The sequence below is a fragment of the Octopus sinensis genome, linkage group LG26, assembly GCF_006345805.1.
Source record: "Octopus sinensis linkage group LG26, ASM634580v1, whole genome shotgun sequence".
Lineage (NCBI taxonomy): Eukaryota > Metazoa > Mollusca > Cephalopoda > Octopoda > Octopodidae > Octopus > Octopus sinensis.
The window spans coordinates 16,404,676-16,426,018 of record NC_043022.1 but is presented as its reverse complement, the minus strand read 5'-3'; the positions used below and the strand labels follow the sequence as shown (position 1 = coordinate 16,426,018).

At 35.7% G+C, this 21,343-nt stretch overlaps 1 protein-coding gene across 6 annotated transcripts in view; it reads right to left on the bottom strand.

The window, feature by feature from the left end:
• Positions 1-21,343, bottom strand: part of LOC115224688 (calmodulin-binding transcription activator 2-like) — a 761,011-nt gene that overhangs the window by 404,599 nt on the left and 335,069 nt on the right. For 5 of the 6 annotated variants that reach the window (XM_036513528.1, XM_036513532.1, XM_036513530.1 and 2 more), the window contains one exon: positions 16,066-16,131. The exons of the other annotated variant lie outside the window; for it this stretch is intronic. The gene's annotated coding sequence lies outside the window, so the exon portion shown is untranslated. The remainder of the gene's footprint in view (positions 1-16,065; positions 16,132-21,343) is intronic. 6 annotated transcript variants of the gene reach the window in all.

The window sequence follows — 21,343 nt, the reverse complement described above, 5'->3', positions numbered from 1 at the left end:
TTTTTTTTAGCTGTTTCCATGTGTTTCTAAGTGTTTCCTGCAACAGTCACCATATTTGTGAACCTGATTAACATTTATTCCTCTACCAACTACGTTTCCATTAATCCTTCATACTAAATTTAGGAAAAATGTGTCTAACGAGAAAACACCTGCACCTTCAACAATACATATATTGCTATTTGACTTATTATCAAACTACAATATATTACTACTAGTACTATATATATATATATATATATATATATATATATACACACATACATACATACATATATGTATAGAAAGAGAGAGAGAGAGAGAATGCAGTGAATAAATTGTCATCTAACTTACACATAAATGAAAATAACTCTGACATCTCATTTTAATAGATACATTTACCAAAATTACCTAAAAATATCTTGAAATACTAAAGAGTAAATTTATTTAATAAAATCGCCATTCGTTTCAACCAGACGATTTTGGAATCTCCTGCAACTCTCCTAGATGGTTTCCTTGTTTATCAGAACCAAAATCGAAGTCGATCAACATCAATGGAAATTGCAGCTATGATACCAGTGCCGGTGGCACGTAAGCGAACCATCCGATCATGGCCGTTGCCAGCGCCGCCCCGACTGGCCTCTGTGCCAGTGGCACATAAAAAGCACCATCCGATCATGGACATTGCCAGCCTCGCCTGGGCTCCATGCCGGTGGCACATAAAAAGCACCATCCGACCGTGGCCGTTGCCAGCCTCACCTGGCCTCTGTGCCGGTGGTACGTAAAAAGCACCCACTACACTCACAGAGTGGTTGGTGTTAAGAAGGGCATAGAAACATTGCCAGATCAGACTGGGCCTGGTGCAGCCTTCTGGCTTCCCATACCCCAGTTGAACCGTCCAACCCATGCTAGCATGGAAAGCGGATGCTAAATGATGATGATGATGATGAATGCTGCCCTAATCCTTGCCTTCAGTTCATCTTTGGTATTACAAGGACACTGATAGGAGGACCGGTATAAAGTAACATTAACTAGCACCCCATCGATGAGGGTTCCTGTTGATTTGATCAACGAAAGGGCTTACCCCACAGACACATGTAACCTTAAAGTAGTTCTCAGGGAGATTCAGCATGACACAGAATGTAACAAGGCCGGCCCTTTGAATAACAGATCCAACTCATTTTTGCCAGCTGAGTGGACTGGAGCGATGTGAAACAAAGTGTCCTGCTCAAGGACACTATATGCCATCAGGAATCGAACTCATGGCCTTAGAATTGCAAGCTGAATATCCTAACCACTAAGCCAAGTGACATTAATACAAAGTAACATTAGGCGTAGTGTAAGTGGGGTAACTGAAAATGATGGAGATATTAATAATAGAACTGATCGTGGCCGATGCCAGACCCCTCTGGCACCTGTGCAGGTGGCACGTAAAAAGCACCCACTACACTCACGGAGTGGTTGGCATTAGGAAGGGCATCCAGCCATAGAAACACTGCCAGATCAGACTGGGGCCTGGTGCAGCCTCCTGGCTTCCCAGATCCCCGGTCAAACCGTCCAACCCATGCTAGCATGGAGAACGGACGTTAAACGATGATGATGATGATTAATAATAGATCAAATTACACAATACATTATAGAAGCCTCGTTTACATAGCTTTATTTAATTTTGTATTTCCCCTGTACGTTCCACTGTGAAATTCGTGGCCAACAACAAATAATAGCTCTTTACTAGATAAAGTCAACATTAAAATTAAAGTGGCTCCTCGTCAACGTATCTTTACGATTCCCTGTCTTTATCTCGTACACTATGGTGTAATTCATTAACAGATCATCCCAGTTTGATTTAATCCTTTGTAATTGGCAAGGATTAAGCACAATCTACTTGCTGTGGTGGATTATTCTTAAGAGAGGAGGAGGAGATAGAGTGGAGGGTTACAATAGGAGCAAATAAAACTGTAATTATAAATATAATTAAAAATATGAAACATTCCTCTCAGAGCATACATATATTTCCCTTTTTTTTATTTTTGTAAAATTAGAGAAAATTGTAATTACTATAAATTGAAACTAATTGATTACAATTTCAGATTCGTTTTCCCGTGTTATGTGACAGCCGAATCAACCTGTTCTAGAAGAGTCTCAAAGAATTTCAGAAGAATGAGTAAATTGGCCCATCATTCTACACTTACACATAGCACACGTGGAGGCGCAATGGCCCAGTGGTTAGGGCAGCGGACTCGCGGTCATAGGATCGCGGTTTCGATTCCCAGACCGGGCGTTGTGAGTGTTTATTGAGTGAAAACACCTAAAAGCTCCACGAGGCTCCGGCAGGGGATGGTGGTGATCCCTGCTGTATTCTTTCACCACAACTTTCTCTCACTCTTACTTCCTGTTTCTGTTGTACCTGTATTTCAAAGGGCCGGCCTTGTCACTGTCTGTGTCACGCTGAATATCCCCGAGAACTACGTTAAGGGTACATGTGTCTGTGGAGTGCTCAGCCACTTACACGTTAATTTCACGAGCGGGCTGTTCCGTTGATTCGGATCAACCGGAACCCTCGTCGTCGAAACCGACGGAGTGCTTCCATTCCACACATAGCACTGCTCCCTTCTGGAGTAAAAAGTTAGATATAGAAACAAGTGTTACAATTTTGTGAATGACGAATATTCTAAATGGTTAACTCTGGTAAGTCTACTATGTAGTAGTAGTAGTAGTAGTGGTGGTGGCATGGGGGCAGACACTGAAACAGCATGTCACTGCAGCCACCATTTGTTGGTGATTCCCAACTATTCCTGGTGGATGACTACTTTGCATTTCATCAGGCAACAACTGTCCTTGTTTGGATAGTTGTTGTTGCTGGTGAGGCTTTTACGAGGCCGGAGAGCAAATCCTATCTCAACTTCTTTTAGTCAGTCACCTTTTATGACTCACAGCGGAAACATTGGGTCACTTGTTTGACATGCCAGTCCCTACATAGCACCAAAGCAACATGAAATTAAGCGCTTTGCACAAGAGCACAACAAGCTGTGCAGTCCAGGAATCGAACACACAGTCAGGAAATCCTGAGAGCAATACCCTAACCACTGGGCCACACGCATTGAAATCTAGAACTGCAGGTTAAACACTGAAGCTTTGTTCCCAACAGAATCATTTAGAAATACAGAGGAGGAAGCAGAGAGCCAACTGAATGTATTTTGATATCTTGCTTCCTATCTCACAATGGCCTGGATTCAAAATCCTCCAAAGATCAGTTTTGCTATCAATTCTCTGAAATTGGTAAATCGTATTTATGTACTGGAGTAAAGGTAATGGAATGCATGTGTGTGTGTGTGTGTGTGTGTGTGTGTATGATAAATTATGATAAACACAACATACAGTTTACATCATTTGTTCCCTGAATATGCTTCACCCACTGCAGTTATCTGCAAACTCTGCATCAGCTGTTCCAAGTGCAACTGGATGCTGAGCCACAACACTTTATTGCGTTATGTTACACAGCAGGAGTGGCTGTGTGGTAAGTAGCTTGCTTACCAACCACATGGTTCCGGGTTCAGTCCCACTGCATGGCATCTTGGGCAAGTGTCTTCTGCTATAGCCTCGGGCTGACCAATGCCTTGTGAGTGGATTTGGTAGACGGAAACTGAAAGAAGCCTGTCGAATATATGTATATATATATATATATGTGTGTGTTTGTGTGTCTGTGTTTATCCCACCACCATCGCTTGACGAACGATGCTGGTGTGTTTACGTCCCCGTCACTTAGCGGTTCGGCAAAAGAGACCGATAGAATAAGTACTGGGCTTACAAAGAATAAGTCCCGGGGTCGATATGCTCGACTAAAGGCGGTGCTCCAGCATGGCCGCAGTCAAATGACTGAAACAAGTAAAAGAGATCAAATGTGTTTATCGTAATTTCTCTTACATTCTGACTCTGTATATCACAGCTAATAATTCTGCTAAGTCCTGTAGTAAGCACACACCACTGTACTGAAAGTGAAGTTCGACATAGAGTTCCAAACTTGCTTGTAGTAATTGTACATCTTACTGTACACACAAGGTATACTATATATTCTTTTACTTGTTTCAGTCATTTGACTGCGGCCATGCTGGAGCACCGCCTTTAGTCGAGCAAATCGACCCCGGGACTTATTCTTTGTAAGCCCAGTACTTATTCTATCGGCCTCTTTTGCCGAACCGCTAAGTGACGGGGACGTAAGCACCAGCATCGGTTGTCAAGCAATGCTAGGGGGACAAACACAGACACACAAACACACACACACACACATATATATATATATATATATATATATACATATATACGACAGGCTTCTTTCAGTTTCCGTCTACCAAATCCACTCACAAGGCATTGGTCGGCCCGGGGCTATAGCAGAAGACACTTGCCCAAGATGCCATGCAGTGAGACTGAACCCGGAACCATGTGGTTGGTTAGCAAGCAACTTACCACACAGCCACTCCTGCGCCTTTTATATATATATATATATATATGGCTGTTTGCCAGCTCTGTCTGGCCCCGTGTCGGTGGCACGTAAAAGCACCATCCGTTCGTGTCCGTTGCCAGCATTGCCTGGCCCCGTGCCGGTGACACGTAAAAGCACCATCCGTCCGTGGCCGTTGTGCCAACTCTGTCTGGCACCTGTGCAGGTGGCACGTAAAAAACACCCACTACACTCGCGGAGTGGTTGGCGTTAGGAAGGGCATCCAGCCGTAGAAACACTGTCAAATCTGACTGGGCCTGATGAAGCCTTCCGGCTTCACAGACCCCAGTTAAACCGTCCAACCCATGCTAGCATGGAAAACGGACGCTAATGATGATGATGATGATGATGATATATATATATATTATAATATATATATATATATATATATATAGAGAGAGAGAGAGAGAGAGCAGCATAAATAGACAGACAAGCAGATAGACAGAGAGATAGATAGACTCTTTGCAAAAGATCAGACCATGTCGTCTTGCCAACAGAAAAAACTTTATTATTTGCTCTTTCAAAGATTTTCTTACAAATGTGTAAAACCTTCAGAGTTATAATAGAGTAGTAGAAGGATGAGAGAGAGAGAGAGAGAGATGGAAGATTGTGTTGTGCATCTCTTGATAACATTAGCAAAGTAGTTACATTTGGCTCACCAAAGAACATAAACTGGTGAGCCGCAGCAATAGCCACACATACTAACGAGTTCAGTTGAGAAAACAACAAACAGCTCTTAAAAAGACTCTTGTCTCTCCATTATCTTTGACTGGCTTCAATATCCAAATCTAGTTCCATTTATATTCTTAATCTGCCATTTCATTTTGTTTAGAAGATGTCCACTGTGTTATTGGATAAGCTATTATAAAACATTTCAGCTGGTGAGATCTTCAAATACATTTCTCTTTCTTACAATATATAAATATGTGTGTGTGTGTGTGTGTGTGGTGTATAAACACACACACACACACACACACACACACACAGAAAGTGAAAGATAGAAGTTTATTATAAAACATTTGAGATGATGAGGTCTTGAAGTAGCCTTTCTGTGTCTCTCTCTCTCTATCTCTGCGTGTGTATGTATGTATGTGTGTGTGTACATATTTATATATACATACATACACATGCATACATGCACACACACACTATGTACACATACACATATACAGAGAGAAAGAGAGAAAGAAAGATGGAGAGCAGTTTCACAGAATTCACAGATATTTCTCACAAGTTGAATACCTTTAGATATTTTTCTTTTTAACTTTTTATTTATGTATTTGTTTATTTGTTTTTTTTTATCGATTTCAAAATGTAGGCCCTCTATCGTTATTCAGCCAGACACTGTCCAATTTAAAACATTATTTGATAAATGCAAAAGATAGAAATAAAACTTATCTCAAAATCCGAATATATAATGAACCACATCATCACAGAAATATAAAATTCATATTAGTCTAATACCAATGTAAAACAAAATCATCATCATTATCATCATCATTGTCGTTATTGTCATTATCATCATCATCATCATCATCATTATTAGGGTGGTGTGCTGGTAACATCATTAGCAAACTGGACAAAATGCTTAGCAACCTTTCATCTGTCTTTACATTTTGAGTTCAAATTCTGCTGAAGTCAACTTCACCTTTCATCCTTTCGAGGTCAATAAAATAAGTACCAGTTGAGCATAGGGGCTGATGTAATTGACTTACCCTCTCCCACCGAACTTGCTGCCCTTGTGCCAAAATTTGAAATCGTTTTTATTATTATGATGGAAGTGAGCTGACAGAATTATAAGCATGCTGGGCAAAATGCTGCTAAGACCTTTGATACAGTGAATCGTAAGATGCTTTGGAAAACTTTGTCAAAAGCTGAACTCCCTGATAAAAAGATAAGGGTGATTGTATCCCTGCATAAAGGAATGATGAGAAGAGTGATATCTAGTAGTCAATATTCAGAGGCATTTCTGTTGCCAAAGGAACCAAATAGGGATGTGTTTTAGCCCCTGTACTTTTTTCCATATTCTTTTCAATGATGCTCCAAAATGTTTTCAGGGATCACCATGAAGGTGTAAAATTTCAGTTTCCCACAGACGGAGGTTTGCTAAACCCGAAAGGTTAAGGTTTCAGATCAAAGGAAAAGACGAAAAAAAGGGATCTGTTTGCTGATGATTGTGCTTTGATTTCTGACACATTTGAGGGAATTCAGGAAATGGTGAATAGGTTTGCTGTGGCAGCTTGTGTGTGTGGACTGACTGGAAGCACTCCGTCGGTTCCGACGACGAGGGTTCCGGTTGATCCGAATCAACGGAACAGCCTGCTCGTGAAATTAACGTGTAAGTGGCTGAGCACTCCACAGACACGTGTACCCTTAACGTAGTTCTCGGGGATATTCAGCGTGACACAGAGAGTGACAAGGCCGGCCCCTTGAAATACAGGTACAACAGAAACAGGAAGTAAAAGTGAGAGAAAGTTGTGGTGAAAGAGTACAGCAGGGATCACCACCATCCCCTGCCGGAGCCTCGTGGAACTTTAGGTGTTTTCGCTCAATAAACACTCACAACGCCCGGTCTGGGAATCGAAACCGCGATCCTATGACCACGAGTCCGCTGCCCTAACCACTGGGCCATTGCGTCTCCACTGTGGACTGACTATCAGCATCAAGAAGACTGAAGTTTTATTCCAACCAAGGCCTGGGGCAGGACATTCTCAAGATTCAAACGTGACAAAAGACAACAAGCCACTCTCTTTAACTTTAAATCCTCTCCTTCAAAGACTCATACATTGAAATCGATGGGAGTAACCATCATTATTTTTGATGATAATGATAAGGTGAGAATTTTGATAGCAGGGGGAAACAGAAAATTAAATATTGACCCCCAGAAATATGAAAGGCAAAGTCAACTTTGGTGGGATTTGAACTTAGAATGTAAGGGACCATTATCAAATGTGCAAGACATTTTGTCTGATGATCTCAGGACAAAACTAGAGAAGGGATATATCATGTTCGGCTCTTTCCAAGTAATGTCAGGATTAGAGCTCAGAAACCTGAGGTAAGAGATAAAATATTAACATACAGCTAATCAAGAGATACCAACCTCAATCGTTCAATGTTTTCTATGAAAGCAAACAATTTTGTGAGAGGGGGTTACATTATATCTACTTCTCCCCAGATAAATTAATATTATAAATTATATATTATGCTATTATAAAATATATATAAACAAATTACAGTTGTCAATTATATTATTATTCAGTGCATAGAAATAAATTTATGTGGCAAATGAAGTATATCAATACTCAGTATCTGGATTATCTTATTGACCCTGGAGGATAAAACATTCTAAAGTTGACTGTGGCAGCATTTGAACTACAACTACAAAGTGATCTGACTAATTATTGGTAAGCATTTGATTGATCTCCTGATTCTACCAAAGTCCTGGTTGTTTGTTTGTCCTTTGTTTTGTAATATAAACAAAGCCTAACACTTTTAATGGGAGCCAAGTGCTAAGTAGTGATGGTCATGCCTTCACCAGAAAGTTATCAATGAAAACAATAACAACAACAACAACTGTTTTTTATATCCACAAAAGAAGAATCTTAAAACTCAGAAGATCTGGATAAAGAAAGTTTTGGATGAAGTCTTTGATGTGGAAATTTGGGATGAGAAACACAGGAATGATGGGGGAGGAGGAGAAGTGAATGGAACATGTGTGATCTACACATACATCTCTTGACTCTTCTAGACACACACACACTATTGGATCTACAAGTGACCAACGCACTCACACTGACTCTCCTAGTCAGACGCACATATTGCTGGATCCATATTCACTGACCAACACATACATTAACTCACACACACGCACCCACACATATTGCTGGATCTACATATACCCACACATATACAAACTCTGGTGCTGTGTACTCTTCTTTTTCTTTGTGCGTGATTGAAATTTCTAGCCATCATCCAGTTCCACTTACCTCTACTCTCAAACCCATTTTCTTTGACCTCTTATAACTCTCTGATAAAATATACAGACTTATCTATCTTCTTACTACGAGAAACGACCTCTGTCTTAAATGTTTAAACTTTTTCCATTTCTTCATGAAAAAATACATTAATTTGTAAATATTTTTTACTCTCCATTCAAACCAACCACTTCCAGTTTAGTGTTTTACTCCTGTTCTCTTCATAATTGTTAAAAAAAACATTTTATTCAATGTCAAATTTAGCTTTGTTAATTTTGCTTTTTTTTTTTGCTCACTAAATATTTATCTGTGTCATAAAATTGATTATTAAATTAAACATATTGTGCAACCATTTCCTCTTTATTATGTAATCTAGTAAATAAAATATGATAAAGACCATCTTGAATATACAAATATACTCATAGGAATGTGAGTGTATTACTAATGACATGACAGTATCACAGTGTCAACTAGACTATCAGATATTGTTAAACATCGCTGGTCACAATGCACTTTACATTGTTTTAGCTTTCAAATGACACCACCCCACTGGCTAGGTGGGGACATAAAGAACATAGACTTCTAACTTAGGCCTAATGACTCAAATCTGGAGGAAAGTGTTTAGAATTGATTACACTGACCCCCCCCCCACCCCCCGTCCATACTTGTTTGGCCCCTTTTATTATTACCTTTCAGCTCTGGAAGGATGAAAACTCGAGTTGACCTTGGCAGAATTTTGATCTCAGAACATGAAGTGATGTAACTAAGTGAAGTGATATAAAAATGTAAATAGAGATGAGGCCTTTCACTAAGATTCTCTTTTGTAATTGTTTTTACATCGAATTGAAGAAGAAGAGAAGGAAAAGGAAGACAGAATCAAAGAATAGCCAAGAACTTATTTTGATGGCCTAATCATGGCATAAGATCTATTCCCCATGTTTATCAAAACCATTTACAGAGATGCAATAAGATTGGGCAATAACAATCAGGTATCACGGAGCAATGAACATATCTTTAGAACAAAGGGATCGTGGTTAGACATTCTTTCTAACAACAGAACAATTCTTTAGTTTATCTATTTGTTTTATGTGGTTCCAGCCATTAAGGTTTTGACCAGTCTTCAGCAATGTGTGTGTGTGTGTGTGTGTGTGTGTGTGTGTGTGTGATACAGTGAAAAGAAAGCTAAATGATTATTATTATTATTATGTCCATATAATGTAAGAAACCATTTACATAACTAAAATACAAAAACAAAAACAAACATATAACAAAAAGAGGGACATAACAAAGGTGTTGAGACTCAATAAGTTGTGGGTCAAATTATAATCTATAACGAGAATAATGTACTTATTAATGAAGGGCTGTTGTAGATAGCCTGACGTTTCTTATGTGTCAGGAATCATCTTCAGCTAATAACTCATAAAATTTCTGGCTAAGTTCAGAATCCCTTCCTTTGAGCCATTCTATTTTCTTACATGCCCTACTATTAAGGAAGGGGACAGCAAATACCAAATCATTTATTACACCGATTCTTTGAAGTTCGTTAAACTGATGTTCTACAAATATCACTTAATAGAGAAGATGATGGTTTAAAATGTTCTCTTGCAATGAATAATAATGAATTAACTGCTGAAATTTTAATGGAAATGGCCTCAGTCAACAATTTGATAAACAGACTTGTGCCATAATAGCTGTTATACTTGTGTCTCTCAAATTGGTGATTCTGTTGTTTGATATGACAAACATGGATCTCAAATGAATCCTTCTCAATGTTATCAATGAAACCCTTCTTCCAACCGGTCATTTAAAGAATTCACTTTTTCTTTAGCTTATTTGTGTTGCTTGAAATCTCCAATCAGCTTTATCACACACACACACACACACAAAGTTTTAGCTGTTTAATAATTAAGGATGTAATATACATTTACATCATTAGTAATTTGTATAATCATAGTTCAATATTTTGATCAGGATTGACAGGTGTTGCAAGGCCTTCGAACAACAGGTGGACATGCGTAGCTGTTGTTAAGTGGCATCCAAGAGATTGGATGAGACAAGCTGGAAAGCCTCCAGGATGATACAGCCAAAAACTTTGGGCCCAAATACAAGAGAAAAGTATTGTAATAAAGGGAAGAACAGAAGTACATTGAGACAAGCATTGTATAAGGACATCTGGTGGCCTGGTTGATACAGTGATTTAGCTATATCTCTGTACATCTTGAGTTCAAATTCCAGTGTGGTGTTGAATCAATAATATAAATTGCAATGCCTTGAACTGGTGTACAAGATTATTATTATGAATTCACAAGTAAAGATTATAGAATTATGTTTTAGAGACAAGAATTTTTATCAGTTAAGACATTGTCAAGGAAATTAGTGAAGTCACTAAAATAGATTTTTCCCCGATCAAACTGAACTCTGACTAATCTTTGCTGATCACCACCACAGCCAGACAACTTAAAAGGTCAAAGCAAAAGTAAGCAAACCATTAACGTCTTAAGTATTTCTCCATGTCATAATTAATACCAGAAATTAGTAACAGTGTGCTTGTTCAAATTAGTTTCAAGTAATTCTATTTTTTGTTCAATGTGTTTTATTTGATGTAAAAATATCACCTTCTTTAATGGCCTCAAAGAAAACATCAATGAGAAGTTGATAAAATATTTTTTGCTACCTCGGGTTACTGGTGGAACTTATCTTTCATATTTCTATACAAATTGAATTAGATGTAATTACTTTAAAGGCAATATTTAACTTATCACTTCTCCATCTTAATTGGTTAGAAGCTTGTCTTTTACTTTAATCTATTAAAACAAAAGCTAAGCAGTCGTTGCTAGGAATCTTCCTTAATTTAATTCTTAAAATTTCCAAGTTGAAAAATGAAATATTCATTTTTTTAAGTAGAAATTAATGTTTTGGTTTAATAAATTATGTACAATCATTAGTCATACAGAACTAAATCAATAAACTTGTGTTGTAGTTTCATGGGTGACATACACACTCTGTAATATCTGGATGAGAAAAAAAAAACAGTGTTGTTTTCCTACAAATACCTGCTACTCCTCACCTCCAAATCCAGAATACTTCTTGCTTCCTCCCCTATCTCTCTCTCTCTCTCTTTCACACACACACACACAGGCTTTTCTTTCTCACTTGCCTATAATGCCTCCTATCATGAATGTAACCACCTGGTCTGGAAACAATGTGTTGGATTAATCAAACTCAAAATACAAATGAATCCACCACAGTATTCCCAGCAATTGTAGTTAAACATCATTATGCTCCTGAGTTGGTCCATATCTTAAATGCCAAGCATTTCAAAGGTAATCAGAAGTATTATGAGCAATCACCTGCTGGACCCTATCAATTCTGTCCATCTTCCCACTAATAACAAAATGGTTTCTGCAAATGTGGACTCACTTGTGGTTTTATTTCTAACAAAACTCACTCATGTTTATAGGATTTCCTTGTTACCCAGCAACTTTACTTCAAATCAAGCTGAGTTTTTGAAGTGGCATTGCCACCTTGCAATACAAGCAAAATCAAATGCCCACAATATATTCGAAAATCTTCTCCAAACAAGATCTTCATGGTAGTACATGTACATGTGTGTGTGCATGTGTGTGTGTGTGCATGTGTGTATGTGTGTTTGTGTGCATGCGCGTGTGTGTGTAAGAGAGAGAGAGAGAAAGAAAGAGACAGACAAACAGAGAAAGAATGCATGTATGTGGTTGCTGAGATAATTTATTTCTGACCATAAACTGGCCCAGCTACAGCAACTATTTTTGCAGCTATCCAAGATACTATGCTGCATGCTTCTAGCTTTCGAGGTTAAAATGAGTTGCATTCTAACTTCATGAAATATTTGGTTTTAGCAAAGGAATCCGACTATAAACCAATTTTCTCCAAGCATCCAATCACATCACAGAGAATAGATTTGAAAACATGGAATACGAAAGAAACAGAGAAAAAAATTTTTGAAAGTTAAGTAAAAAAAAAATTCCCCCAAAGTATTTTTTTCCCCCTTATTCATAATCAAGAAACAGTTTGTTATATATACGTACATCAAATTTAAAGATAATATCTGAAGCGTTATACAAGAGTATACATAGTTTTTAGACAATAAGTATTGAAAATTAATGTCATAAAAGCCAGAGGATTTTTTTCTCCTTTTGTTTTCTTTATCAAAAACCTGTTGCAAGCAATTATGAAGCATAATGGGATGAACAAGAAACATTACAAAGGCATTATCTTTGCCAATTGTTTGAAATTTATGAGAACAAGTGATAAATAACCGAATCAGAAATTCACAGATGTATTTTTCTAAGATTTTAGCTTGTTTGACAAGATTGCTTTAGTGATATACAACAGAAATTATATTCCGACAAACAATCCTATATTCATAGTTAAATCAATGTTCTTTAAGCTAGTTTCAACATAAATTCACAAGTCATAGCATAATTTGAAGACTTGAAATAGCAATAATTTTAAATGTTAAATAACATTACTACTACTAATACCACCACTACTACTACTTTTTTTTACACAATTTTATTTGATTTTGTAAATGAACAATCTGGTGTGGTTATTTTGATGGCCTATCAATGTATACAGTGAATTTCATTGCCCTAGGTGTCAGGAAGACACTTGATCATAAATGGAAACAAAATTGAAGGATGCAGAAAAACTAATAATAATATTAATAATGATAATGTACTTTGTTGATGGAACTTTTCTTAAACGGTTTCTGTCAGCTAAAAACTCTGAAAATAATTAACGACGTAAATAAATGGGAATTTTTGACAATTTATTCTACTGTTTTCATTGTCTGTTGTTTTGTTTTCATAGCAGTTTTTTTTTTTATATTAGTATTGTTAGAAGAGATGCAAGTATTGCTGGGTGATTAACAAGTTCCCATTAAAACTAAATGATGTGGGGGTCCAAAAATCGTTCGGCCAGCATACTGCATAATGTGTTTTACTGTGTGGTATTTTGGGCAAGTGCGTTCAACTGTAGCCTTGGGTTGAGAGAGAAATTCGGTACACCCACCATGTGTGTGTGTCTGTGAATGTGTGTGTGTTGAGTTACATCCCTCCACATCCAAAAGCAATCTAATAATTTAATAAATGAGACTGGAGAAATAAATTTTAGGACAAACGAAATATTAGTTTCAAATTTTGGCACAAGGCCAGCAAGTTCTGGGAAGGGTGTAAATCAATTTTATCGGCCCCGGTCTTAAACTGGTAGTTATTTTGCTGACCCCCAAAAGGACAAAAGGCAAAATCAACCTCAACAGAATTTGAACTCAGAATGTGAAGATGGATGAAATGCTGCCAAGCATTTTCCTCAGCAAAATAACAATTCTGCCAACTTGCTGCCTTCAGGATGTACCGAATATTGGCATCAATAGGACTGACTACTTTAAGAAATATAAATAATAAAACTGAAGGTGCCCAAGGATGGCAACAGTTCAATGACTCAATTTAGATAAAAAAATTTTTAATTTTTTAACTAAATGAAATATATGATTAGTATTAAAGAGTTTGAGAATTCCTGATTGTAAAGCATCTCTGAGAAGACAATAAGTCACTAACAGTAATATGAGAAGAGAATTATGGCACAGGTGTTGACAGGAAACCCAAGGAACAGAGAACAGAATAGTAGAGGTGTGCTGTATGGAGAGAGTGGGGGCTATGGCTAATCAATTCTGATCTTTATGGTTGAAAGAAAATAATTGCTCATTCATATTAATCATAAGACAATAAGAGAATAAAGTGAGGCTCCAAATGCATAGAGAGTTACTTTATTGTAGATACACCTCTAGCATGTGATAATTTTAAGATAATAATATTAATAATATTGATGAAGATGAAGATTTATGATGGAAATATATTTCTAACTGGAAGCATAAAGTGGAAGAACAAGAAAATATTAAATTATTATTTTTTTAAATGTTACAAAAACGAAAATTAAATCTATTTTATTTGAGTTTTGTTTCCCAATTATTGACTTTTATTCAATGTATTGATGTAACTTTTGTAGAGACAGAAAGAGAGAGAAGGAGTAGGGAGAGAAATAACTCTGACTTTTGGGATTTAATAAACAAGGTCAAGTTAGAAGGGTCTTTCTTTTTTTAACGTAATGACATTCTTATATTGCAATATTTTATTGAATAAGAAAATTAACATAATTTCTAAAATATTATTTTCTTTTAATTTTATTCAAAAATTATTTTCCAGTCTCCTGATAATGGGCATGGGCAAGGCTGTGTTTAAGAAGTTTGCTTCCCAACCATGGGGCTATCCTTTGGAAGTGGTTGCTTATTATTGTTGTTGATTTGCCCTTGCTGCTACCTCGTATAGAAACAGTGACAGTGTTGCTGTTATCATCCTTGTTTTTGTTGTTACTTCATTTGTTTACTGCTCGTGTTGTTGTTTTTGTCTTTGGCTACAACTTTCTGTCTCAATTTGCTTTTGTCTACATTTTGTCCACCAACTTCCAAATTTTTGTCTCCCTATTATAACTTCTCTCACCACTGTCCATCAGTCTCACACTCCCCTCATTCATTACAGCTATCTTACCCCTCTCCCCTGCATATATATATATATATATATAAGGTTTACTGATTTGCTAAGGTAAGATCAACAGTACTCTATCCAGTGAGAGAAAATATTTAATGTACATTGTATTAAAATAAGGGCTACTAATAGTTTCATGTCTTTGACACACATGGTTAATCTGTTTAACCATGTGTATCTTGTATCTCCAAGCAAGGAAAGACAAGGTATGTTATAAAACCCTGCCTAGCCACATGTCTTCATAGCAAGAAACTATTAGTAGCACATTCTTTAATACAGTGCACATTAAATTACATACATACATGCATATATATATTCTGGGTCCAAAATCTTGTAGGCTGCTTTGCAAACCTCCTCTTTGACTATCAACTACTAAATGCTGATACACAGTGAGACTTCTTCGCTCGCTGAATATACCAGTGGAAATCCACACAGATGAATTAACCCCTTCAATCCCTCTTCTTGTGTTAATATTATATACATGTGTGTCTATATATATATATATATATATATATATATATATATAGTGGTTGTCTATGTATATATATATATATATATATATATGTGGTGGTTGCCTACTCCTTATACAGAGTTTGACCACCTTTTGTATTTACACCTTAAAACTATCATGGCATCTGATGTAGCTTTTTAAACCAGACAATGTTTTGAAAAGACACCCACTGAGATTGCATATCCGATTTGGGACCACCAAGAGCTTTAAGTTCTGATTTTTGTGGATCTTCAAATGTCTTTTGAGGTCTCCATTATTATACACACACACACACAGAGTAGGAGTGGAAATGAGCGGATAATAGAAATTTTAAGAAAATAGAAAATTTCCCAAGAGAAAAGCAATGTAAATTCTTTAACTTCTTTTGTGTGAAGAAGTGCAATGTACCGTTGGTCATATAAAACATCAAAATGGAAAGAAAAAAACAACAAAGTTTTGCAACAAATATTATTGATCGAAAGAAATGAAACTTGAGAAAGAAACAGTGCAGATGGTTAATTAAAATGAAATGCTCTAATCTCAACTGACCTCGTAAAAATTATGAAATTTCCTATTTGAATTTCGGCCAAATCAGAAGAAATATCAAAGACTCACCTGAAAGGGAAAAAAAATTAGTTAACTTATATTGTTTTGAAGATCAATCAAAGAAACAAAGTAGAACTTTAGGATGAAGAGGTGGGGTGGGAAACAAGAGAAAGAAAATAAACCAAAAAGGAATTTTTAGTGAAGTTATTTTTTTCCATGGCAGAAAATTTTATCAAATTATTTATCAAAAGAATCTTTGTGCACTAAAGATGATACAAGTGTCCTTGGAAATGTGTAGAGCAAATACATTGACAAGTTTAGCATGGAAGCATTCATTTCTGTTAGCCATAGATATTGTTATCTCAGAGAGAGAGAGATGAAATTATTGAGGAATCACTAGAAAAAGAAATCAATCAATAAAGGAATGATATATATTGAATCTTCCACATGAGATTATGGCAAGGAAAGAAATTTGGGAAACAAAAAGAAATCAGAAATTTAATACTTTGATAATTACAAATTTAGATATAAGGCATGCAAAAAGAACCTTGCATTTTTTAAAAAATGTGTGTGTATATGTGTGTGTGTGTGTGTGTGTGTGTGTTAATACATGTAGTCCACTTGATATAAAGACATTTATTAATAAAGAAAATAATATAATGTTGCATTTTTCTTTAGCCATGATCTTTGAACTTGATTAATTTGGAAGAATATTAAATGCATTCATGAAAAACTTTGAAGAAAGGATTGTGCAACATTTGGTTCTTCACTGATTCGGTTCCTCTGCTCACATTCACCAATGTGGTTCCTTGAAATCAGATATTATTGCTGAAGTTTGAGCTTACCTGAGACACAGTTAGTTAAGCTATGTATCTTTATCAAAATGATATTCATTAAAAAGCAGAGAATATATAAATATAAATAACATCAATATATTTCTGAATGTGTAAAATGTATTGAACAATTAGGAAAAGGCAGTAATTAATGTTAAAAAAGAGAATGAAATCTTCTACACTAGGACAATAGCCAAACAGGTGAGATGAAGATTTTTTCTTAAAATATCTTTAAAATATGAAAAAAAGAAAGAAGAAAGGAAGTTTAAGCAATGATAAGAAAAAAGAATGCATAAAATTTGCATATTAATTTAATTAGATTAAATTCCTAGGCAAATATATTTCAAAGCAAAAATTTGAAAAGAAAAATATGAATAGCTAATCAATTGAAATTAGTTTTAAGCCAGAGCCTGTAAAGGCCCACAGATTGCAGAGTGTTGTGATTGTTAGCGATATTGATTTCATACATAAGCAACCAGGCTTCAGACATTCGATGAAAGGAGGAGGGTGGATTCTATAACAATCTTGTCTGTTTTAAGGGGACAAGCAACTTAAATGATGTGAAATGGCTCCAACCAGGAATTGAAAGATGGGAGCTTAGCTTTTCAGTGCTTGACAATATTTATACAATTTTTCTGAAAACTGTTTTATTAGCTAGATATTGCAGAAAGTTTGTCTGAATGGACAATGCTGGAAGATGGCGCTGAGAAAAATGAAAGAAAGAAAGAAAGAAAGAAATGCAGAAAGAAGTAAAGAAAAAGTGAAGAAAACTACTGTTCTTTGGTGTGAGAAGAAAAAAGATGTGACTAGTTTGAAAGTGAGCTATACAAGACGTTTGCTGGTGAAATAGAGGAAGAAGCAAGCTGTAAAAAGCAGCAGATAAAATAATAATTTTAATAAGAAAAGACCTGGGGGCAATGATGGCTGAAAAAGTACTTTAGATATTAGCCACAAAGAATAAAGGTACTGAGTTTTTTTTACAGACTATTTTTGAAGTTTGCTGTTTTCAATGAATATATAATTTCTTTCTTCAAACTTAAAAATAATATTATAAAATGGTATGGATTCATAGACCTTTTGGTGTCTTACAGTAAATACATGCTACACCTAAACAACTGTCTTTGAGCAGAATATTACATTTCAGTGGTGCTTTATAAATATCAAATAGTGGCAGAAATATTAGCTACAAATTTAAGTTGACTCCTTTCACCACTTGCAGCTCTAATGTTCCACTGCCATGGATTTCACAAACATCCTCAAAGCAATTAATGTCAGTCACAGTGATTCATCTCTGCTTTGTAGATTCACTGCTCAGCTCACGTATTGCAAGGGGGGGGGAGCAGGTGCAATGTTTCGTTGCAGTTAAAATAAAAATTACCCCAGTCTGTTTATTTGATATCCTCTTAAAGCAAACTTCACACTCGCAGCTTTCTTTAGAAATACTTCATTAAGCAATTCCAGCTTCACAATTTTTTTTTAAATTTCAAATTACATTATCTCACTATCCTGTCAATTAATGATTGGTAAGTGAGAGAAAGTGTTACTGAACACTGGTTAAAGGGGCCTTGAACAATAAAAAGCCAGCTCAACTTTCTTCACTAAATAGTTGATATCTTAGAGAAGAAAGATTGTTTCCAATTCCAGCCTCATTTTGTTAAATTTACATACAATTTCTGTTATTTGAAATATTCAGTTTAAAACACTGCAATGGAAGTTAAGATTCAGAGGGGCTGGTGGCAGATGCAATCATAAAAGATTGATTATAATTAGCTTAATTTATTTTTATTCCTAAACTTGCAGCTATCGCATTTCAAATATTCCAAAAAGCTTTTAATCAATTCAACAGGGTGAAAACTGTTAATTCTTCAACAAGTTCTAATTCTAGTTTCATTTATCTTACCTGAAGCTTTCTCTGCCCACCCCCCTATTTTTAATGTTTTGGCTGAGAATAAATTTGAAACTAATGTAAATACATTTGTGAAGTGAACATTACTACAAGTGTCCAGCAGCAGCAGCAAACGGGTTCGTGTTGGTGTTTTGTTGTTTCATCTTGAAGCTTGTTAATGTATTAATTGAAAAGAAAATGGCCATCTAATAAAAATGTAAATAAATCACACATGCTGTTCTTGCAGATTGGTAAGAAAATATAGATGTAAAATGCTTACTGTGGCCAAAAGATGAATGCAAATGAAAAGAACAACAATTAAATGGAATTAATACAAGATTTCCAAATACGTGATTAAAATACTTTCAATATGTAGAACAGATAAGATATTTTTGATGCTGATTACTATTCAGAATAAAGAATAGAAAGAGGTAAAGTTAGGAATATAAGAGTTCTTCAGGAAACAGACAAAGATAAGGATCCATTATTTGGAATAAAATTCTTTATTTTCCCTTTTTTTTTTTTTTGTTTCATTTTGTTTGTGGTAGGAAACGTTTGTTTGAAAATTTTCCAATAAAATCTCAAATACAATTTGTTTTCCACTGGAGAAGAAGAAGAAAGAAAAGAAGAAAAAGAAGAAAGAAAATGCACACACAACCAATTTTTCAAACACTAACAATGCGATTGGTGGTTCCTTCAACATTTTATTAGTTTTGTCTACAATCAAAACTTCTTAGCTTTTAGATTCCTCCTGATTTTTACATATCAACACAAAACACTCTCTGCAAATTCAAAATATTCCAAAACCAAAATATTCCAATCTGCAATTTTTGTTTTCTGTTTCTTTTAACACTTTTCTTTTATGTCTTCCTTTCATGGACTGCATTTCCCTCTCTTTTAAAGAAACAGTTTTAAAGTACAACATTAATGATAATACATTCAACAGCAACAACAGCTCTCAGTTCAAACAGAGCTTTTCCTGTTATTCAAAACTTAACAGATTAAAATTCTCAATGAACTTTTCATCATATGCATGCATGCGCACGTGCACACACACACACAACACACACACACACACATTATTAGTAGCTGAAGTTTCTTGCCTTGTAACTCTGAGTTACTCATTTCCAACTGTTCAAATGCTTGAGTGAACAATCAAATACGTTAACTCAAGAGTTATGCAATGGAAAACTAACACTTACAATTGCAGAAGATACACTTAATTAAATATTCACACTCTAATTTAATTAGAAGTACTTTTACTTTGTATGTAAACACAAACATCAACCAATCGATATGCATGCACATAATTGATGTCTATAAACTCAACAACCGTGAGTCTGTTACTGCTTCAATGTTAACCCTTTGTCTGTCCTAAACAACCCTAAACAACCTCGCTTGCCTTCAGACATTTTAGTCAGCCCTAGTTTCAAACGTTCTGAGTAATATAAAGCTTTCCTTTCCTAAGTCCCAAGCTACTCTGGTGGCTGAAAAAAAATGGGAATGTGTATCAATCACATGGGATACACAGGAAGGCAAAAGGGTTAAGCAGAAAGTATGGCAATTTTTATATAATGTTTCACCGGTCTGAGTTTGAACCCAGCTAAACTTGACTGCTGTCTTTCATGGTGGTGGTGGTGGTGGTGGAGGTGAGTCAACACAAATAACTGCCTGTAAGAAATTACTAGGAGCTAACTAAGTTCTTTCTGCACCTTCTGATACAAAAAAATTGATTTTGTGTCCGGTGAAATGAAATCAATATCTACATTGAAGTGACTAATGATTGTGTAATTACATTTGTATCATACTGAATAAATACAGACATATATATATATATATATATATATATATATATAATATTCCCTCAAATTATTATTATTATACTATTATTATTATTATATATATATATATTATATATAATATATATATATATATATATATATACATACACACATGTGTATTAACACAGTGTATGTATATATACACACATTATATAATATAATATATATATATATATACACACACACACACATACATATATGTATGAGTGTGTGAGTAATTACATAGAGTATGTGCATGAATACACACACACACATGTACACAAATATAAAACATATGCATTGCATCCTTCTGAATCTACCACAACTGAAGCTATTTCTGCTGGCCATAACGGTACTTTAATCTATCATTTCTGCATATATTTAGATGCTGCTCTTTCTTACTAATCATTGAATGCATCCAGAAAAGGCTTGTCCTACTTTCACTAATGAACTGTAATAACAGAGAAGCCACAAAGCCATCCCAGTCACCACTAAATCTCTAAATATATCTTTAAACTTATTTCGGTAGAATGTTTCCTGTAACCTGAGATTACAGTGGAAAGAATCACCCATCATCATTTTCGTGTTGGCAACAGTGGGATTCAACTGCAGCCATGTCATCTTGCTTTCCATTTTGATCCAGTGTTAACCCCATTTGGAGAACCTAATGTTCTCAAGATCTAACTTAACCTAACCTCTTTGCATGTCTTCTCCTCTCATCTATTTCTGTAACAGGTGCTGGC